The sequence below is a fragment of the Camelus ferus genome, chromosome 6 (genome assembly GCF_009834535.1).
Source record: "Camelus ferus isolate YT-003-E chromosome 6, BCGSAC_Cfer_1.0, whole genome shotgun sequence".
Lineage (NCBI taxonomy): Eukaryota > Metazoa > Chordata > Mammalia > Artiodactyla > Camelidae > Camelus > Camelus ferus.
Window position 1 is genome coordinate 73458573 of NC_045701.1, and position 21742 is coordinate 73480314.

At 41.9% G+C, this 21742-nt stretch overlaps 1 protein-coding gene across 1 annotated transcript in view; it reads left to right on the plus strand.

Moving 5' to 3' along the window:
- The window catches only part of NRXN3 (neurexin 3), a 1622198-nt gene that overhangs the window by 788332 nt on the left and 812124 nt on the right, over nt 1-21742 (plus strand). The gene's annotated exons all lie outside the window — the stretch shown is intronic.

The following is a 21742-nucleotide window of genomic DNA, read 5'->3' on the forward strand; positions in this document are numbered from 1 at the left end:
ATATATAAGACTCTAGTTTGGGCATTTGTAGTAAGGATTTTATTTTAAAGTTACTGATTCTCCATTTGAATACCGTTTCTCAGCCCATTTAAAAACATTTCCCAGTAAAAGAGCTAAATAATTTAAAAATGTATTTTATTCTAAGTACTGTGAGATTTTTTTCCTAAAAATGCTCTCTTTCAACCCAGTTGTATTTGTCAAAAGATAATGTGCTTAAATAATTTACCTTTACTTTTTGCAACATTGCCGGCATTCAATAAATATTTGTAGAAAGAAGGAAGGAATGAATCAGTGAACAGATGCATAAAGCTTTGTGTGCATTAGAATGACAGAATTTCATGTTTTAAAGCATGATAGAGAACAGCCGCTTTCCTTCCATTGTTTCACGGATGAGGAAACTGAGGTAGAGAGGTGAAGCAGAGAGACTGCTCTGGGATTGGCGGCAGTCCAGCACTCTTCATTCTAAATTAATTTTCACTTCACTTAAGAGAAGAATGAATTACTTCTGCAGGGCTGATTCTGACCCAAATCAGATTAAATCAGCAAAGCTTGGCTTTGTTAAAGGCTCAAATGCCAAGTGACAAAAGTAAAGCATCTTCTAAAATAAAAACAAAGCAAAGTAATTGATGTATTTGGTTTTATTAAGGAGTGAAGTTTTCAAAGGCAAAGAGGGGAAAGAAATTGGAAACTCTGTGCCATGGACCTAATTTGAGAGTGTGAATGTCAGACTCAATATAAAGGAGAGGTAAGCCAGCCCTGAGGAGCCGTAACTGCATAAAAGGAGAAAGCGGATTTCCTTCTCTAGTGAATCAACAGAAGTTCATGTGTCTGCAGATTTATTTATCTCTTGCATTGGTAACTGAAATCCTTTAATAAGATTGACAGCAGACTTAGATATTGCATAGTAACTATAGAATTATAGACGGCAGAACAAATTTGACGAAGATGCAAATAATTAGTAGGTGAACATTTAGACCCAGCAATACCACTAATGGCTTAGATACCCAGGTAACATGTCTTTACTGGTAGAATTTATTAAGAACTGGATGTGAATTGTTTGTCTTCTTAATTAAAGGTTTCTTTGCAATTCCAAAGGGCTGTTAATACTAATAACAGTGTAGTCACTTATCAAATGTGTGACTCTGCCTAAGTTATTGATTATCCTGAGCCTAGCGTTTCTCATTTGTACAGATAGATTTATAATGGCCCCTACCACATGGAGTTGTTGTGAAGAGTGAATGAGAGCGTGTACGTAAGGTTTTGCATAGTGCGATCCACAGAGAAAGCACTCAATAAATATGAGATGTTGTTGTTGGCAGCCACTCCAGGGGAGCTGGGTTGTAAGAAACCATACTTTCATTACTGCTGCGCTGAAACCTCAGTAAATCATTGTTTTCTCACTGGCCTACAGTACAATTTGCGGGTATTTCTACCTCAAGATCCTCCCCAAGAGGGCAGTGCAATGTAGTTGGAAGATCTTTCACTTGGAATTCAGAACATTTGGTTAAAATCCAAAGTTCACAGGTACAATTTATGCTGTCTATTCTAGAACTCCTGCAGAGGTGAGATGCATGTATCCAACAGCTTTCTGGCTGAACAAACTCATATCTCTTAAATTTTCTTCAATCATTTAACAGTCTCTAAAATTCAGGTGATCATACTCATCCCATTAAGATGCTATGAGGAGCCGATGAAAGTGTCTAGTGAAAGTGCTCATTTGTAGATTCCCTGGTGTTGAATGAGGATTGGTGATTGATAGTCTCTGAAGGTCCACATTCAATTACTCCTTCAAAGCCCAGTATGAAAGCCACCTCTCCTCTGAAGCTGTTCCTGAGCTCCTCAACCTCCAGACAGATGCCAGCTCCCCTTCCTCTGCACTCCCACTCCATGTCAGCTGATCACCCTTGGTACTCAAAGAATGGACTGTGTTGCAGAGCAGTAATTTATATTATTTCATTCCTGCCACTACACCTTCAGAAGAAAGCGCCCATATCTTATGGGTCCCATTGTCTCCCACAGTGCCTGACCCAGTATCTTGCTTATGTTGAGTGCTCAGCAAATATTTGATTAATGAGTAAACAAGCTTTTATGAACCCATATGTAATACTAAGTTCTGCGAGTTTTGTAGAAATAGTAAAAGCAAATACTTAATTACAATTTTATCTCTTGCACAAGATGATCAAATCCTGTAGGATTTGAAATTAATTAGAAATTAACTCACCTTTTATTCATTCATCCTGTTACTCAATAAGTAAACACAGGCTGAGCCTGTTCTGGGTGCCAGGTGCTTCGGTGGTCGACACTAGGAATGCAGTTCAACAAACATACATAGTTCTGTCCCATAGAGCTGGCAGCTTATACGTAGTAAGAAACCAGAAGGAAATAATATTAAAACTCACTTCGGCAGACTGAACAGTTAGACCTTTCTTTGTTAAAAGAGGTCAATAAAGAATTCCAAACTGCTTTTTCTATCCATTATTAATTCCACCACTTTGGTCACTGTTCATTAGTAAGATTAACTTTGGCTACTGAGAATAGGTCAGGGAAATCATTTTTCTGGCTTAAAAAAAGAACTATAGCTGCTGCATGAAATTTGCTTTGAATTTTTTTCCATAATCACAAGTAATTGGGCATGTCCTATTCGGTTAAAAATAAATATACGAAAGTACATTGATCTACTTTCCTTGATAATGAGTTTTGAAAACCATAGCTATGTTACTTAAACTTACTTTTCTTCACTTATTAAAAAGTCCAGAGGGCACAAGTAACGTTTACAGAATATTTCCACATAACAGGACAGAATTATTTAATGAAATTCCTGGACATATAGTCTAATTGAAGAATTATAAGCAATTCTCCACTGACTTGGAGCCAGCCAATAAGATGCAAAGTGAATTTCACAGTTATTGTATTGTCTGGGAGGGAATTTGAGTGAAAGGAAAACTTCCATTCTAGCAGAAGCTGGTGGGATGTCACGGGATGTCACATTTTAAAGATGAGGAATGAGTCTTCTCAAGGTTACCTCTCCATGCTGCCTTCTTGCCCCTCAGCCCATTCCCCCGCACCTGCCCCCACACACTCACCTATAGCGCCTTTAGACTCTGCTTCCCTATAGCTGTGGGGGCTTATGAGCAAAGCAAATGAAGCTTAGAGGGCCCATGTGCCACTTTTTCCACATTAGAATAAGGAGTTTATGAATGGAAAACTCCCAAACTAATTTCCCTTCTGTATCAGTCAGGCTCCTGGTGGGGAAACTGATGACATAACTCAAATGAGTAGTAGTAGAGTTGACCTATTTACAATGACGTGGGCAGGACAAGTCTGAGGTTCCAGAAGCCAGTAGGGTGTGACCTTTATTGCTGTTGCTACTGATATACCTAAGGGAGAAGGGCAAGGAAAAGTTACTGGAACCAAGGGAGAGAGCTGTGGCCATTATTAGGAGAGGGTCTGCACACTTCAGTAGAAAATGCAAGTGCCAGCAACCTCCAAGGACTGGCTGGGAAGGCACCAGGGGGATGGATGCCACAACCTCCCCTCCCCTACCTGCCCGCTTCCTGCCAGTGCCTCCCCCTCGGAGCAGCCCAGAAAGGTGAGGGTTCCAGAGAGCAGGCTAGGGTGGAGAAGGAGTCCCAAGGGCCAAGCAGAGTATCAAGTACACCCTTTCTGTAATGAGGAACATGTATGCATTATGCCTGTGGTGCGTGTGCTCACAAGAAAGTTCTCACTGCCTTCAAGGAAGTTTGTAGACAGTGTTCATTTAATATTCATAAAACCTTTTTGAAACGAGCATTGTTAGTACGTGACGTAACAGAGATTAATGTAAATGTGTTCACAGACACCTGCCTTACTCCAGCTCACCAGCTCATCTCCCTCCCTTTTCATCTTTTCTAAAGTGGAGGGAGCCTTTTGTGCTGGCAGAGAGACGCCATTGGTCTAAATAGTGAGTAAGTGAGTGAGGGTACCAGTGAGTGAAGTGGGAAGGAGCGGAAAGACACAGGCTGGACATGGAGTGGGAGTTTCTCAGCAGTCTTAGGAGCTAAGGCACTACAGCAATTTAAGACCATGTGGGAAGTAGCGGTGGGAAAACGGGGGGCAAACGTGTGGGGTTACTTTTAATGCCTTTCAGGAAACTTGAGTGAAGGATGTCGTTACTTTTAACATTCCTGTTGGTTATTGGACTGCGCTTTTGAAGAGACAGTGCAGAGACCACCCGGTTTCTGCGTTGACTAGGGTTGCAACCACTTCATATTTATTTAAATTGAGAATTAAAATGGTGAAGTGTCTGGCCTAGGATCGCACCCGCAGGAAGTGCAGAGCTGTCACTGCAGCCCAGGTCTGTTGATTTCCAGATCCATCAGTCTCCACTCAGCTTTGGCTGACTTGACTTTTGCTGGATTTGTTGAGTGATAATGCCTTCTGGAGGAAGGATTCCTTTTAATACATGGTGAGGCTATGGTACACCCCTTCATCGCTGGGCAGATTTGTCCTTTATACACCCTGTGTGAGGGGCCTAGGCTAGTGATGGTCACGTGTCCTTGAGCCATTCTGATGAATGGTTGCATGATGAAATTTTGCTTGCTTTATTTATTTTTTTATAATGTCAGTGCATCCTGTAGAGTAAGAACTGGACTACCATTTCTTCAGTCCATTAGTCACAACATTGTTATTTTAAGAATGTTGTTCTAGTGATTTCTACTTGCTCTTAAAGCCCTGTTTGAATCTAGTGCAGATTTTTGTGTTGTATGTCTCCTGTGACCCACCTCCACTTTGTCTCATTCACAGCCTGTCATAATCAGAAAGCATTTATTAATCAGGCACTTTTGTATATTAAAAAAATAATCAGATTGAGTTTTGTTCCTGGGATATGAAAGACAGATTAAAGAGAACACCAGTGCAGGCAGGCAGGTAGGAACTGCTGACAGCGGCATGTCCTGTGGGTGTATGTCCTGTGAGCTTTTTCACCCTTCTGTCCCCATCAGCTTAGTAACCCTTCTAACTCCCTGCCTGAGGCCAAAATCACAGACATTTCCCCTGCTGCTCACCTTTCTGATTCTGCTGGGATTGCTCTGTATTAGATTTCTTGTTAAGACTTATCTCCTTATGCAGCTTGAATCTGCAGCACTGTATTTTCCTGCTGGTTCTAGATACAGGATTTTTTTTAAAACATTTGATTACATAGTGATAGAAATGACTGTCCACATTCAGCATCATTCTAAAGCAAAAATGAGTTTATTTTCCTTAATCCAAGATATGTTAATGTCTTATTGCAGTTGATGGAGTGGTTAAGGGAACGGACTTTAAAATCAAATAGCCTGTATCTGAATTCTAGCTCAACCATTAACTAGCTGTGGGATCTTGGACAAGTCACTGGGACTCTCTGGGCCTCAGTTTTCTCATCTGTACAAGAGGGACAATGTTAGTATTTATTTCCTAGAGTTGTTATGAAGATTTATAAGTTAATAAATAGTATTTAGTATCTGACACATAGCAGACAGCCAAGTAAGTGCTGGCTGCTGTTATTATTTACCCCTGACCCAACGTGATGATGTAAGCTTAATATTATTTTTAGTTAAGATTTATGTTCGGTTAAGATTTCAGTTAAGATTTACCTGGCACAGTTAAACTGCCTTGGACTTTAGTGTCAGGAAGTCTTGGTTCAAGTTACAGTTCCTTTACTGCTAGGTATGTGAACCTTGTCAGGTTAGTTGAATTTTAGTAATACTGATTTTCATAGTCATAAAATAGGATAGTAATATATGTATATCTTTAGAAGGTTGACATGTGGCATAATATGAAGTCTGGCATATGCAAATTGGATAAACATAAAATACATGTGTGAGAAGTACATAACCAGGTTTTGACTCATAGAAAGCATTCATTAGATGTGGCTATTATTTTTAGAAGAAAGTATCAGTAATGTTAGTAATAAGACAAAATCACAAAAAATGGAAAAGGAGAGAGTTTCATGTTCTGCAAAAGAAGTGTTGATTAAAAAGTCTTAGATTTAAATCTGCAGAAGAGGCTAAAGTCAAGTTGTTTTGAAATGATTTTACCCACCAAACAAATTGCATGTAATACGCGATGATTGCATTATCCTCCCATTAAGACACTTACTGTCAAATCAGTGACGTTTACTTGGACTGCTCTGCATGTGTTGCAGTAACAGTCCACCACTCATTTCTCCAAATTTCTGCGATGTCATTGGCAGTTTAAGAGAGCATCAGATCAGCATGTGCTAAAGAGCACTCCTGTGCTGACTTTGCATAATTCTAGTTCAGAAGCAAAGAGTCTTGACAGTTTAGACAGTTAGTTTGGTCTTATTATCAATGCACATAAGATATATCTCAGGCTATCTGAAAACTGAATTTAGATTTCCAACTTTTATTAGCTACGGTAAGCATTAACTATATAAACAGACCCCCAAATCTCAGCAAACTAGCCAAAAAGAAGAGTTTTGGTTTAGTTTTAGTTTTGCTCATTTACAAGTAGTCCAAGCAGCTAGGATGAGGGGAAAGGGAAGTGAGGTTCTGTTCCACGCAGTCATGCAGGACCCGAGCTGACAGAGGCTCTGCCCTCCTCCACGTAGGGCTTCCAAGGTGGTCGTAGGTGTCAGAAATACCTACAGTGGCAGACATCACTTTTGGTCACATTTCATTGGCCTGAAGTTAGTCACAAGGTCTCACCTAGTTGCAAAGGGAGCCGGGAAATACAGTCTCTGTCTGACATTGTTTTGTTGAACAGCTCAACCCTGTGGCAGTGAATGATCTCTGCCACGCCCTTATTACAGCAGAGTTGTAACAGTAGGGTTAGTACCATTTTTCTCTCTCCTCTTCCTTAATCCCGACTGAAGACAAATACAAAGAAGGAAGATCACTGGATTGTTTGTGCTTATTTAGAATCAGAACCTTATTTCACCTGTCATGGTGCCTCTGGTGCCTGACTCAGAGCTTAGCATGTATTCAGTATTTAATTAAGTATTCCTTGAGCCATCAGATGAACGCATACTCCCCACTGTCTTGCCTCCATCTGCCTTTCTTTCTCCTTTCCTTTCTTCCCTTGGAGCTCTTTCTCTCTCTCTCTTTTTCTGGTCCCAGACATTTCAGAGGCTGTATTTTCTGCTAGGCGCTCTGATAAGTGATGGGGCGTCAAAAGACAAATTTAATCTTGGGGAAAAGGCGTATCAAAACAAGAATAAAGAGGAAGACGTTGATGTAGGGTATTAGTAAACATTCCAAAACTGTTGTTTTCATGAAAGCATTTAACAGTCTTTGGAAGAACTGAAGCGTCCTTTTGAGCTCACCTGTCAGACATGGAAATGCCATTCTAGGAAGTTTACCCGCAGCTCCATCTTTAACCTGTGCCCATGAGACCCTGGCCTTGACAGAATGCTGCCGTTTGGGCCCAGACTGTGGGATCCTGCACAGGTGAGAACACTTCTGCTTCGGGATGACAGCCCTCTCATGTTTTGCTGGGGATTGTAATGTAACCTGTGACCTATGTGTGGTAAAGTGGACCTTCTAGTGGTGGGGATTGTTTAGGTTTGTTTCTCACGGAGTTTCTAGTTTTCCTATATGGCTCTTGGTGTCTTTCTGGAATTTAATATGCTCCAATCCTACCTGCATCCCAGCTGTCTTCTTTCTGATGGTGATGGAGTGAGGGCTCCGGCCACCATAGGCACCAGCAGCTATGGTGTGGCACCACATGAGTCACATCACAGGTGTTACTTCTCTTACTCCTCGCATCAGCCCTGTCAGCTAAGTCTTACTGCACGTGTTTAGAGATCTGGGGGCTTATGTTCAGGTAGGTTCGGTGGATGGTCTGAGGTCATCCGTCTCAGAAAGGAACAGAGCTGGAGTCCAAACACAGATGTGCCTGACCCAAAGCCTGTGCACCCAAACACTCCGGCTGATCATTTGCTTGGTCTGTTAAGGGTGAAAGGTTATTTTATCTTTTTTCTAGAAAGAGAGATTTGCACAGATGTTCTAGTAACTTTTTCAAAATGTAGGATGAGGACTAAAACGTTGAGTGTGTGGGCACCTGTGCTTTTAGCCCAGGGTCCATGAACCCCAGGGTGTTTCTGAATGTGCTCTAGGAATTCCAGGGACCTTTTAAATTTAGGATATTGGATTATCATGAAAATTGGGTCTATAGGTTATTAGATTTTCAAGGCCTGTGACATCAGGAAGGTTAAGTACCAGGTTCTCTTTCCAGACATGCAAAGATATGCTTGTTTGATTAAAGGCTAATTCCCTAATTCCAAAGATAATGGTAAGGAGTAGATTACCCCCTCCCCCATGAGTGCGTCTTCACAGAAACTACATGGACTCAGAATATGAGTCAAAAAATTTTTTTTAAGTAGGGTTTATAGCAAACTCCTGGCCCCTCTGGAGCCTGGGAAGAAGACGGGCTTGGCATTAACAAAGAGGAGAGGAGGATTCACAGCTTCTTGCTATTCAGGCTCATTGGAGGAGGAGGTGCTGTGGGGGGCAGTTATTTCCTATCTGCATGTCCTGTGGGAACTGGGGACAGGTTCTCGCTGTGGTGGCCGAGAGCTCTGCCGAGGGTCTCAGGTGGTGTACCTGCAGTGCCTGGAATTGGAGGGACCTCCTGTTGCCTCTGGCTTCCTGGGAGATAGGACCTTCAGGTCTTTCTTGTTTGTGAGGTCAGCTGGGTGTGGTCCTGACTCTCGTTTCTTGGCGTTCAGTAGTAGGCAGACCAGGGCTCAGCAGCCAGTAGTCCCCGGAGAGCCAGCCTTGCACTGATGTTTCAGAGGAGCGTTCATGCCTAAATTCCAGCCGCTTCGTACAGTCAACAATCAGCTCTTTAGCTCAGGCTCTGGTTAATTTAGGGAACAAAAGAATCATGATTCACCACAAAGTGTTGGATGCAGGGGAGCCCAAGACCCCAAAGGAGATTTCCTGGGACCCTTATAATCAAGAGAATTCGTTTTTCAGTTGATAGCAAGTTATTGAATTTGAGTGTCCAGCAATAGCTTTGCAGGTAAGCTGGGTGAAATGTGGACATTAAGTGTTTCTTAATATAAGACATACTTCCTGACATTTAAAAACTTACGGTTGCTCAATATAGTTAATAACAACCTGAGAACAACACAAAACTGGTCGTTAACAAATGTTAAATGGCATTTTGAGTTAGTACAGTTCAAAGGGGCAAAGTTTTAGAACAGCATTTTTCCTATTTCCAGGAACAGTGAGTTTTCCTTTTCTTTGAAGGCATAGGGAAGTTCTCAGCAAGGTGTTACTTTTTCTATTTCTTACTTTCTTCCCAAATCACAATCTAGTTTTCTTCATATTGCTCTTTATTGGAATCCATAAAGTTTTCCAAGATTATTCTCAGGCATACTTTTGTGAAGAACATTAAATCTTTATGAATCAGATTTTTAAAATATTTTGTAATGTAACTACACAACCAGGCATAAGAAAGTACCTGGTAACATCACTGTTGCAAAAGCCAGATCCCTGAGGGAGCCTGCAGCTTAGTGAGAAGAACCACACACACGCCAGATTTGGAACCAGAAAAACAATGCTCATGTGGATTGTCTGCCTGTTGTCACTCATGTCACCTTGAACAAATCATTTAACTTCTCAGCATGTGCTTTCTCGTCTGTGAGACGGGGGAGATACCTGATTTTGTAAGGCTATTGGTTATGTCAGTCGGAATCACACTTACGAAAGTACCTTAAAAATGGTGAAGTATGATGGAAATGTTAGTTTTATTATCTAAGTCATATTCAGAGATGCAGGAGGACTAGTTTATTTTTTCCAGTTTTAGAATCCGATTTTCGCATAACAAATTTCACTTTTTATGATGTTTAATGTGACAAGCAAAAGATCCTGTTCAAAAAGGAAGGATAAATAAGATTAACTTCCCGTAAATCCTTTAAAAGTTTTATTATCCATCTTTTCATTGGGGAAATGTCTGAATGCATTTTCCTTCGTGGAGCCTCTTTCTGTAAGCACCCGTTGAGCAGCTGAGAGCAGTTTGCTTTCAGAGAAGCACTGTGCTGGGTGTGCAGTTTGAATCTGGGATCAGGATCTTATCATATTTTTCTGTTTTATTGCTTTACTTCACCAGCTGCATCCTGGCTCCTGACACAATCTGTGGCTAGCCCTTTTGATGGTTTTTGGAATGACTGTCACTCCACTTCTGAATATTTCCCCAATATTTTGCTGTTGCAGTGCAGGAGTTGCAATGATACTCATTCATTCACTCAACACACGTTTAAAGAGTACATGCTCTGAGTACTGAGCTCGGAGAACCTAGTGGAATCACTGATACAGAAGACAAATCCCTGACCTGCAGTAGAGATATGAAACACATGCCCCTTATACAACAAGTGTAGGGAGTTGAATGGTGCCCCCCCCAGAAAAGATATGTCCCCCAGAACCCACGAATGTGAGTTCATTTGAAATAAGGATCTTTGCAGCTGTAATTAAATTAAGGATCTTGGGCTGAGAGCATCCTGAGTTATCTAGGTGGGCCCTAAATCCAATGAAGAGTGGCCTTCCTTCCATGAGAAATAGACACATGGGAGACCATGTGAATATGGAAGCAGAGATTGAAAATAGTGCAACTACAAGAAATGCTGATGGACACCAGACATGTGAAAAGGCAAAGATCAGAGTGCTCCCTGGAGCCTTCAGAGGGAGAGTGGCCCTGCTGGCTTCTTGATTTTAGACTTCTGGTCTCCAGAACCGCGAGAGAATAAATTTGTGTCATTTTAAGCCACCAAATGTGCGGCAATTGATCATGGCTGCCCTGGGAGTCTAATACAATCAGGAACAGGATAGTCTATACAATATGTAAGATGACGCAAGATGACAAGAGTTCACTTCTTATTGGAAGGATGGTCTTTATAATCAGGCCAGAAGCACTGAATTATGAAAACATCATTGGTACCATCAGTTATATTTGCAATAATAACATTGCAAATAACAAAGCTGAGCACAAATTATTTCCTATAACTTTAGTTTTATGTCAACATCCAGTGTTTAAGTTGCTATCTCATGAAATGAATGCCATTGTCTAATGGAACAGTGTTCTTCAGACAGGAGAACTCCCTGCCCACATCGAGCTGCGACATAACAGAATCACAGACAGAACTGATTTCTGTGTTCTCATGGCCTCTTCCTAACTTATCAGACAAGAAATGTGTGTAAACTTGAGATAGCTCTTGCAGACACAGTTCTAACACTACTGAAAGCTCACAGAAGGGCAGGTCCTACCTTATAGATCCTATGGATGTGATTAGAGAGAGCAGGTCAAGAAATCTGGATGAAGTGGCTTCTCAACTCATAAGCCAAAAAACAATGAAAATTATCTTTAGGCACCCATAATTTTCATCTCATAGGTTAGGGCATTTTGGAGCAAAGTGAGTGTTGTTTGTTGGTGCTGCTTATAGGATTTGAGTGGTGATGTCAGTTAATCAATTATTGAAGCCACTGAGGCAGCACCATTCTCCTTAATCAACATGTGGTCACTGTTCCCTTTCATTCCCAAAATAGCTGAGAGTAAGGCACTAACTTTAATGAGCAGTGCAGGTAACTTTTATGTACCATGAAGGTGTCAAATAATAACATTTACATTCATTAGTTTTGACTGGCTTAGTTGATGGTGACTCCAGAGGATAACCCAGTGACAGAAGATTTCTGGCCCCAGAAGATACAGGGCAGTGGGGGTTTTGTGGGGGGTTGCCCTATCTGTGTTAATATTAATACAACAGCACTAATGACAACTTCTTGGTTGTGCCGGGGCAAACGTTTCCCATGTACTTACTCCTCCAGTCTTTGTAACAATCAGGAAGTAGGTATATGATATTGTCCATATTTATTTCACTAATGAGATAACTGAAGCTTAGAGTGTTAAGCCTTTTGTTCAGGGTCAGACTCTAGACGTGGGCAGAGCCAGGATTTGAGCCCAGGCAGGATGGTTCTGGCATCCGTACTCTTAGGCAGTACTCGTGAGTAGAGGTGATCTGCTGAAGAATTCGTAAGTGTCTGGAATATGAGTCATGTCTCCAGTGATCTCAGGGAACTGACTGTAAATCCATGGAATGAGAAATGAGTATCCCACGCTTCCTTGTCTTGAAGCTGAGGGACCATCTCGCAAGGGTTAACCGAATAATCAGGCAGAATGAGAGATTCATTACATTTGCTGCAAAGGAACACAGATGGACGCTCTTCAAACAGAGATTCACATTGAATTTTAATGGTGCTCTTCTGCAGAACACACTTTTGCAAGACAGATCATAGCATATTCATGCTTCCCTTTAGCTTGCCAAATGTGAGAAGATTAAGAAACCTGCTTGTACTTTAGACATTCTCACCATATAGATGCATATTTCAAATGTATATGTCTGCAATAAATATTTGTTGAATGAATATGAATGTCTATACACAAACATATATGAAGCAACATGAACACATACATTTAACTTGACAAATATTTGTTGCATACTTACTGAATATAAACTTGGACTGAAGAGTGGTGGGAATCACAGATTTATCTTCTGCTCCAAGGAGCTTTTCAAGGGAGGTGAGACATGCTTACCGTTTTTTTGGCAGTGGTTCTCAAAGTGTAGTCTCTGGCCAGCAGCAGTGACATCACTGGGGGGCTTGTCAGAAATGCAACTTTTTTTCACCCCACCAAAGACCTCCTGAATCAGAACACGGTGGATGGGGGTCCAGACGTTTATGCTTCTAGGTGTCCTCCAGGGGAGTTGGATGCACGTTAACGTGTCAGAACCCCTGGGCTGCAGGGAGGCTTTAATGTGCTAAGGGTAGCTAGCGATTACTTTCGGCTGGTGACATTTGGAGGGCTTGGGAAAAGAAGGTGGTGTCTGAGCAGAATCGTGGAGGACAAGTAGATTTTGGCTGATAGAAATGGGCAAAAGAGGGAATAATATCAAAGAGAAGAGCATGAGTCATAATTAGCTTCTTTGGGTCAGAGAGCAGGTTGGTTATGGCTGAAAACCTGGATGGAAGTCGGGTCATGGAAGACTCTGAACGACTTGCATGAGTTTAGACGTTATTCTGAAAGCAATGGGGATTCATTGATGGATTGAAGGTTCCTAAGTGGTGCCTGAGTGGGGGCCCGACGTGTGATCCCAGTACTTTCCTGGTTTTTTTTTTTTTTTTTTAAGTACCCAGTGAATGTAATTCAGCGGATGTACTGAGCTAACAGAAATTCAGTTTTAATTCAATCTTTTTTCTCCCGTTAAGAACACTTAAACACTAAGAATTATTTCTGCGTCCTGGCTGGAGCCACGACAATCTCAGTTCTTTCTTGACTGCTTCGACATATGCAACTTAATTTCAGTAACTCAGCAATGCCCGCGGCGCCTCTGTGTGTGCGCGTGCGCATTAATACGCGTGCTCACACGTGCACTCTTTGCGTATAGGGAGGCACACAGCTGCTTTTGAATTCAGCTGGGCTTTAGGAAGCTGCATAAAGACAAAGAAAAATGTTGCCGCCTGCTTGTGCTTTCTTTGTTCTTTGGCAATCAGAAGGGTGACTGTGCTCTGAAGTGGTGCAGGTGGCCTCTTCCCATACTAATTTCAGCATCTCAACCAGCATCACAAGAGAGTTCTCTGGAAGGGAAATAATTCTGTCCCCATCCGTGATTACTTCCATTTGTCCGGTATTGTGGGCACCTGCTTGGCCACCCACCTTCCTTTTCTTCATTATGCACTTACGTCATCTTTCTCCTTCCCTGGGTCAATCTGTGTATTTCAGTCCCTCCACACCCTGGATGAGCTCATTCATTCACTGGCTTTCTCCTTGCTGTCCTCACTGTGCCTTCTTTTGTTGGCATAATTGATCCTCTGCTTCACAGGAGCAGCTGGATGAATTGGTTTATTGCTTTAAAAAAATCTTTCCTCTTCTCTCCTTTATTGCACCAATCGTTAGTCAGTCTTTGGTTTAGCCAGTTTGCTCTCCCTCTGTTGACTAATCTCTTTGTGTATCCGTCATGCTGGTGGTGAGGGAGTCCACGCTTGGGTCTGCTGCTGAGCGAGGCAGGTGAGAGCCCACTGACAAATTAGCTGTGATTCACAACGTTCACGTTGGGGAGGGACTGAGTCACCAAGGCCAGAAGTACTGATGATCATGTACCTTATCTGCAGAAAGGCCCTCTTATTTTAGTCCCCACTGGGACCATTCCGTCTATCCTTCGCACATTTCTAATGGAATTGCAGGATTTGATGGCAAAATTGTTACATCTTTTTGGGCACATCTCACCTAACACTCCAGGATCTTTGCTACACACATTTGTTTTCCTTTTTGAGGTTGTGGATTTACTTAGTCCAGGGCTTTAAAAGTCCTTTATCCAGTCTAGTTTTAAGTGATCCACATACTAGGCTTCTTTTCTATCCTTTGAGGAGACTTTTAGAATATGGCCAATTGTGTGGCACTGCCTACTAATCTCACTGTTAATTACTGTGAAGTCATACAAGGTCTCCAAGGCCATTTGGTGTTCACTAGAGATAATAATAATATCAGCTAAATGTGATGATTAATTATTACATCATTTTATAATTCCAATAATTTAAGCAAAGTGTTCTTTAATATATTCAGTTCAACATCTATGAAGGTTCCATGCTGGATGCTCTGAAGTTAATAAAGGTGAATGGGATGTGATTACTAATTTCTAGGGGTTGAGAGCTGAGTGAGGAAGAGAGATGGACAGAATATATATATATATATATATATATATATATATATATATAAAATTTGTAAATATACATTTAATATATGTATAGTGTGTGTGTATATATATATTATATATATTTTATATTTATATATATATATATATAAAATCTACAAAAGCCCCCCAGAGGAAATACACAGAATGGAGGCTATTGATGAGTAGAGAAGACAACAAAGGACATTGCAGCAGAGTGAAGGGTGTGGGAATGGAAGAATCTACGGCGTGTCTCTGAGTGCTGCAGAGTCCAGAGGGGCCAGTGACTATGAGAGGTGGTAGAGTGCTGTTTGGAAAGGTAGATTGGGGAAGGAAAGGCAATGCAGGATTTAATTTTGTAAGCAGTGAGGAACCATTCATGATTTTGAGCAGAGGTTGGCAAACTATGGCCCATGGACCAAATCCAGCCCACTGTCGTTTTTGTAAATAAAGTTTTATTTGAGCACAGCCATACTCATTCCCTGATATGTTTACTGTCCATGGCACTTTCATGCACCAATGGCAGCACTGAATACTTGTGACAAGAGACCAGCTAGCTGCAAAGCTGAACACATTTGCCATCTGGCCCGTTAGAGAGATCTTGCTGACCCCTGCTTCACTTTCTTATATTACAGCATTGTGTTGTGCCAGGATGGGCAGTCCGTGGTCATAATGGACAGTCGTTGAAAACATGGATGCTTCTTAGAGCAGCAGTGTTGTGCTTAGAGGCTTAAATATTTGAATGAATGAGTAGGTGAATGTATATTTCTGTTAAGGTGTCATGGTAACAGTGGGAGGTTTTGCTTTCTTTTTCTGGACAGAAGACCAGTGTGAAAGTAGTCAGAGGACCTTGTTCCTTTTGGACCATGTTCTGTTTTTATGGGGAAAGGCATCTGAAAACTTCTGGGTAAGTTTGTCAACAGAAGTGATTCACAGAGGATGAGGCTACAGTTATGAGAAAGGCTACTTTGGAGAATTGTTGAATAAAATACCCAGTGAGATGCAGCCTAAGGTGACACTGGGACAGAGAGACTCTTGCTGGACTTCGGCCATGACAGTTCTCAAACATTCCAGGCAGCCCTACCTCTGCTCACATTAACTTCCCACTTCTCTCTGTCCTCGCCAGCACCCAGTCCTCAAACACTGCTCATTTCTCACAAATAGTGCACTCAGAACTTCCTTCTATCAATTATTTACCAGTCGTGGATGAGGATGGAGGGAGGAAGACCTAATTAACCCAGGGTGGTTTAATACGTGCACATTCCTGGTTTGGTTTGGTTTCAGCAGCAGCAGCGTCTTTGGCTCTCAATGGGTGGCATACACTTTATTAGTTTACACTTAGTGATCTTTTAAAAGTAATTTCTGCCTGGTAAACGCAAAAGTTATGGCCTTTACCTCGCTTAGTGGGCTTTGCCAGTTTTCAATGGTGGAGACTATGTTCTGCCTTTCTTTGATGCAGCAGTGGGACCAAGGGGTCCCATTTAAGGAGCCTCCCTGATGTGTGAAAGGAGCATCTGTCCTTCCTTCCTCCCTCCCTCCCTCCTTTCCTCCCTTTTAATAAGTATAGTACTTTATTAAGTACTTAGAAATTAGACTTCAGAGAGCTCCCAAGCTAATTGGCACCCTTTGTTCAGAACTGGAGACTCTCAGTTGAGAAAATTCAGAGATGTTTAGGTATCTGTATAAGGGCATTTAAAGATCCACCCTTTATTTTAAACAGGGCCCTTGAAGAAAGGTTCAAACATGGCCAGACTTCCCCAGGGAGCCTGCAGCTCTGGCGAGGAGAGCCCCCCAGGGCCAGTGACGGTGTGAGTTGTGTTGGCCTTTTACTGGATTATATCTTCAAGGGGCAAGAACCAGAAAGGAAAGGTGACAGGAACTACTCACATAAAGCAGAGATGCAGAAACATCTTCAGGTAGCACTGTTGAAAGCACACGTGTGTGTGTGTGTGTGTGTGTGTGTGTAGGGCTGGTATATCGTGCTGTGGGTTACGTTCTGTGGAGTCATAGTTTCTCCCTCAGATCTTGCTAACAAATGACTTACGCTGCCCTCCTGTCTTCGTAAGCGCATTGTCCTGATTGAATGTAATTGGAATGCTTGGTAATTATATAACAACTTCAGTGCTTTTGCCTGTTCCTTTATCGTGGAATTTCAGGGGAACGTCTTGGTCTAGTGTCGGTGTCCTCAACGACATTACTGAGGAAAGATGTGAGATAGCTTAGCTATGTTTGAAAACAATTTTTTAAAATTAGGGTAAGTTCCCCAAACTCTTGGGCTCCCTGCAGGGAGACCTCTGACTTTGTCTGAGAGCACATTCTGTCTGCTCAGCATCGTCAGCATCATCAGCATCGTCCCTCTGTAGGGACCCAGAGAAAGGTTGTGAGACCTTTCCCTCTAGGAAATACAATTCAAAAGTAAGACAGGATGAGGCCGCTTTGGGAGTGCAGGGATAGGAGGGCAGTTACCCCTTTGCAGCAACTTCTTTTACCCTTTGTTTTGGGAAACCAGGAAAGAGAGAGAAGAAACAAAGAGGGAGCAGAAGAGGGAAGGGAGTGCATGAGGAGGTGCAGGGAATCGAGAAACCCGTCTGATGCCCCTGGTGATGCCCAGCCCCAAATAGAAGAACGGGCTCCTCCTTCTGCTGGAGGCCGTTTCACCTTGGAAGACTTTACTCACCTGTGTCATATTTATCAGCTGGGAAGCGTGACGTCTGCCACAGGGCACGTGGTAGAAATTCCCTTGAAGGTGCTGGTTTGCTTGTGTGGGCCTCGGGGGGTCAGAGGTGCCCCGCCAGCCCAGGCCACCTTCTTCTTCTGGGACTTTGCAGTCTTTTTAGTGTTTGGCACACGGGAGCTGGGAGACTGAAGGGTTATTATGCTTTATGGATGCCCATCATTTTAAGGGAATATTCAGTCTTACAGAATTGATGCAACACGTTCACATTTATGAGAACAAAGAGGAGATTTTAGCTGATGCAGTACCATTTTGCATCTCATATAAATGGATACTGCTCAGTACAGTCATTTTTGTGAACCTAAAGTAAAAAACCCTGAGATTTCCCTATAAAAGTACCAATGCTTTACATTGTATTTTGAAAAGGAAATACCTCAAGTTCTTTTCTACCTTGATTTAGAACTATGGACCTGTAATCTTTTTTACATTTAAGGAAGGGAAATCATTCCTTCGAACGAGCCAAGGTGGAACTTTTGTCTGTAATTCCCTTCTGTTCAGACCTGTCTTTTCCTCTCCCTCTTGTCTTTAAGGGGCTATGGGAAACCAACCTAGAAATATTGTTTTCTCAATAATTGTCAGTATCTGTTTTTCACTGTGACTTCCTCCAACTAAATTGGTGAACTACTTTGTCTCCTTCCTTCTAAAAACAACAATGATAACGGCCATGAACACCTCAGAACACGTGGTCTGTGCCCGCTTCCATGCTTAGTTCTCTGAGTGGTTTAACATTTCACCTTTGTCATCACAACAACCCCGGGAGTGAGCCCTTTTCGCATCCCCATCATTGCAAATGGGGAAACTGAGGCTTCCAGCAGGTACTTAGCCCGTGGCTGAGATCTCAGGAGCCAGAACGCCTGGGTTTGAAGCCTGGGGGGCATTTGGCCTCCCAAGACCTCTGCTTCCTTCTGAGTCCCGTGGGCTCATGGCTTCAGCCCCACCTTCTACTTTGGGTTTCTGTCCTCGTTCTCATTTATGAAGACTTGATCTTCCTTTGAAGGCAGCGTGTACTTTCATTGCTTTCTTTTCTCTTTTTGATAACTGCCATTATTATGTGTTTGGTGCAGAGTTGGGACCTCTAGATGTGAACTTAAATACTACTTTGCCTGGAAATCCTGTGCTCTTTCTTATTCTGCAGGGTATCCGCAAAGCCTGGGGCACAGATGAATCCATGTATGTCTTTATGAACTTTATAACTCTGTAAACAATAAAGTAGCATCATCTGTGTTTCCATACTCTCTGGATACCCTTTACTTAAAGAAAAATTTCCTGAAACCCATGAGTAGAACTAGCCTGTCTCCAAGTTTGGACTGGCCTGGGGAGAAGAGAGAAAGGCTGAGTCGCCAAAGGATGAGACCTACTGTTGATGTCGTTAGGATCAGTTACTGCAGCTGCACTATTTATTGGTGCCTGTTCTGGCTTCAGTATCTGCTTATTCTTCACAACAACTTTACTGGGTAGGTTTCATAAACCCCATTTTACAGATGCATAAGTCAAAGGAGATCAGTGACTTGTCCAAGGTCACTGAGGCAGTAGGGGCTGGGTGGGAATTTCCAGACAGGTCAAGTCTGAAGCCCCAGTGCTCTCCCCCTCATATGGTCATGTTGCCTCCTGCAATTAATATTCTATCCATTCTCTCATCCACCTCCCAGATCCACCTCTAAAAGAATGACTTAAAATATTCTTTTCTATCTACTAATGACACTTTTAAAAATAATTTCTTTCTCAATTTGTGGCCCATCGCAAGCTTGGGTGACCCTTCCAGGGGAAGATTTGGATCTGATTTTCTCTATTTACTCAACTGCCTTTCTCTACAGGTGTCCACCTTTATGGACCCAACCTGGAAGATTTTTTGACCATTTAAATTCCCTTTTATTCTTTCTCTTTTCTGTGCCGTGCACCATGACCTTAACATATGTGCTATTCTTTTGTATTTCTATTTAACTATTTTGCATGTTTATATTTTATCATCCCAACTGGACAGTTGGTGGTTTTAAGGGAGAACCTATGAATTTTCCATTTTCTTTCTCAGGGCTTGATGTGAATAGTTGATGAAATGAAAGCCTAACTGTGGAATCTGGATAAAATGTAATCACTATGAAAGTTAATGAAGTGATCTCCACCACATTAACTGCAGCTCATTTTGCTGTTATTTTTGTATTCAATGATAAACAGTTCGTGGTCCCCCATCTCCTTCAGCCTCACACTCCAAACTAGAGATGGCACGGGCCCTGGGGAATCTCCTGGCCACCCTTCCCCTCCTTGTTTCAGCTCCAGGTCTCAGGTGTGCAAGATGAGTGGAAAACATGCTGCTTTCCCCTCCCTCATTTCGAATTGCTTTTAGCCATCCTGACTGTCCTAGGGTGCCTCCTCACCTCCAGTTTATTTCTGGTTTCTCATTGATTATTAAAAATCTGAGCTGAGAATTCTCCTTTCTCTAGTTTGTTACTTTATCTCTTTCTTTTCCTTTCCTCATGGAGGTGACACTTGAGTCTGAGCCAACAATCCATCTTACTAATCAAGGCCTATTTAAAGGATGTCTTGTATGTAAAAAGGCTAGAAATAGAGACTGAGAGTTTGATTCCAGCATGAAAACCAGGCGTCAGTAATGATCCACCTTGTAGTGTGTTAAATAGACTCTGGCATCAGCTAAATTATTTCTGCAATACTGAAGTATTTTGATCAAAATAGACAAGCAGACAAGGGGTTTTGCAAAAGAATTCATTTCCTGATTCTCAGGCGTGCTAGCATTTGAGGTCTTGTGCAGAATCTCACCCTCTGGCTCCCTCTAGTGGCTACATATAAACATGCCTGACTTTGTGAGGCCAAGTTATTCCATGGAAAGAATAGTTTCTTGTTTGACATTAAGACCTTATCACCAGTTTTTGTTTTAACTTACAATGTGTTTGGTCACTTACGTATGTATTTCTTTTCTGTGTTTATTTAGTTTTGAATTATCTGTGATACAGTGATAAGTTATGGCAGGCATTTTATAGTTATTTTAAAATAGAACATTTAAAAATGCCATTTAATGGTTTCTTGGAGGCATTTAAAGTAGCAGGAATAAAGAAGAAGGAGAAGCATAAGAGGGAAGAGGCAGAGGAGAAGTTCTAGTGCTGAAACAAATCAAAATCAGCACCTAATTCTAAAACGTTCTTTCTTAATCAGAGTACATTGACAGCGACCTCCAAATTCTTTAATGGTTTACCGTTGACGGTAGGGTGAAATTTAATACTTTTACCTGATGTGCAAGGCCCTTTACAATCTAATCCTTGCCTACCTGAATTCAGAGTCAACCCTACAACTGCCCACCTTGAATTTTATGCTCCGAAACACATACCATTACGGTTCTCTGAATATATCAACGTCTCTCACAGCGATGACTGTGTATTCTGTGTGTGCCCTCTGTCTGGAACAGGTGCTCTGGTTCTTATGCTCCTGGTAACTCATGCACATCCTTCAAATCTCAGGTCACCTGCCTCTCCCTCTGTGAGGTTAGCCTTGTTTCCCTGGCGAGGCTGAAGCTGATTTCCCTTAATTTCCCATCACACTTTGTAGTCAGCTCTTCTATTGTATTAGCCATTCTCTTTCTCCTCTCTAGACCTCTGTTCTGAGGACAGAAACCATGAAGTTTCATCCTTCTAGTCCAGCTTTAGCGAGGGAGGGGTTGGGGGAAGGTCGCTAAGAGATACATGTTGAAAGGCATCTTTCCCATTTCCTGGAATGTTGAGCTACCGTGAAGCGAGCAAAACTTAAAATCTTTTTCAGGTGATGCTGAAAATTCTAACTCACCTAAAAATGACTTTTTATTATGATTCTGTCTTTTAGGTTATTACACACTTTAGTCTTTCTTCACTGTTAAAAAAAAATCACTGTTACTGACATCACCAAAGAAATGTCAGTTCCATGTGACCTTCTGAACCCTGGGAACATGTGACTCATAAGCCTTGAATGAAGTGCTGTTTAAAGAAAGACATGCCTTCTTGCCTTGTCTGTCGTCCTCGGACCTCTCTGCATGCCCACATAATGGGGAATGACCTCACAAGCAAAGTCCAGGTGATGTCTGCCAGTTCATATAGCACCGTAACAGCTCCTGTTTACTATGCGCTCACTCGATGCCAGGCACTTTATCCACATCATCACAACCTATCTTCACCCCCAACAATACGATGTGGGGACAGTTATTATGTATGTTTATTTGCAGATGAAGCTGTGGCTCAGAGATGATGTGATACATTAAGATTGTTCAAATAGTAAATGGCAGACTGGGACTCAGAATCAGGCACTTTGGTTATAGGGACTGTCCTCTCTTT